Here is a 1,641-nt window from a genome sequence, read left to right as displayed (position 1 = left end):
AGATAGACAGATACGAGTACGGGAAGCCTCTCGTCAAAGATGAAAGATCTCTAACAACGATGATGCGAAGATTGCATGATTGGTACATGAAAATCTGCAGAGAGTCTGGGGGAGGAATACTTTGTATGTGATAGTTAAAAAGGAGCATGACCTCATTGGAATTGAACTATTGCCTGTTCCATTTGAGGAGTTCTTTCAGTTTTTCAATCAATTGGCCCTCGATAAAGCAACGGTCACCCGCTACTGTCTGTAAGTAGTACTACTTCTGTCATTAAGTCTCTCTATATAGCTCAGCTCTTTCATTGCATGTATTTATATATAATTATCCTCACTATATTATGCAGATTGAAGATCGTCGAATTGAAGAAAAGACAAGTCGGTGATATTGGGTTCATTAACACAAATCTCGTAGATGCAACTGAGGTTAAATTTCATGCCGCGGATACCGAGGCCAACTTGCTACAATCGTTGGTAATAAATGAAAACAAAGATATAATACTCTTTCCTTACAACTTCAAGTGAGTGTTACTGTCTTGTGCATATTCGGTTTCCCTTATATATTAGGCAAGGTTATAGTAATGTAATTGATGAGTTATGCATGCGTGCGCAGGTTCCACTATATTCTCCTAGAGATTAAGCTTGAGCAGGGAGTAGTAACTGTCTTGGACTCTAAACGAAAAGATCACCAGGAGTATGCGGACATGACTCAAATACTCGAGAAGTAAGTTAAATCGATCATTATCCACCATATCAGTAACTTTGTTCATTTCTGATATCAAGTAATTGTTTTCTTTGTCTGGTAGGGTTTGGAGAAAATTCACCAAAAAAGCTCCGGGACTGCCGAAGAAGCTGGAATTTAAACACCCGAATGTAAGTACTATAGTAGCATGTTCCGCGCATCTCCTAGTGATTCAAGCGCTAGTTTCATCAATACCATTTGGCATTCTTGCTTCTCAGTTTGATTGACCTCTATTTCTTGTAAAGTGGTTGTGGCAGGAACAAGGGAATGATTTCTGTGGATACTACGTTTGCGAGTCCATCCGCCACATGACCTGTGAGCGGGGCTACTCTGACGAACAATATGAAGTGCGTAAATAACAATATTCACAATTTTATTTTATTACCATCATTTGTGTTGAGTTCCATTCATTCATATATATATGTATTGACCCCCTTCTTCAAATCAGATGTTTCGGATGCGGGATGAACTCCTAGCACCAGATCACATGCGAGCAATTCAAGAGGAATTGGCGGCATTCTTTCTTGACCACGTGATCGCTGAAGAAGGAGAATACTATGTGGACCATGCGTCCGTATGATAGGAGATTATATTAGTAAGAGATAATTATTGTATATATATATATATATATATATATATATATATATATATATATATATGTAGCCGGTAGTGTCGGATAGATATACGAGAACTTGCTGTTCGACCAATCTCTCGGAGAAGGAGAGGTGGTCGATATCACTTCTCTCTGTATGCATATATGTTCATGACGATCTTCTGTTTCCTTCGTTTGCTTAGTAGCTAGCTAGCGTGTCTAGTCCTCTATATACGTATGTATAGTACGTAGCGTCGACCAAGCACAGACATAAGAAGGACACTTCTCTCTATTAATTAGCTAGCTAACA

Source organism: Triticum dicoccoides, chromosome 3A, assembly GCF_002162155.2.
Source record: "Triticum dicoccoides isolate Atlit2015 ecotype Zavitan chromosome 3A, WEW_v2.0, whole genome shotgun sequence".
Taxonomy (NCBI): domain Eukaryota; kingdom Viridiplantae; phylum Streptophyta; class Magnoliopsida; order Poales; family Poaceae; genus Triticum; species Triticum dicoccoides.
This window is presented reverse-complemented; position numbering follows the sequence as displayed.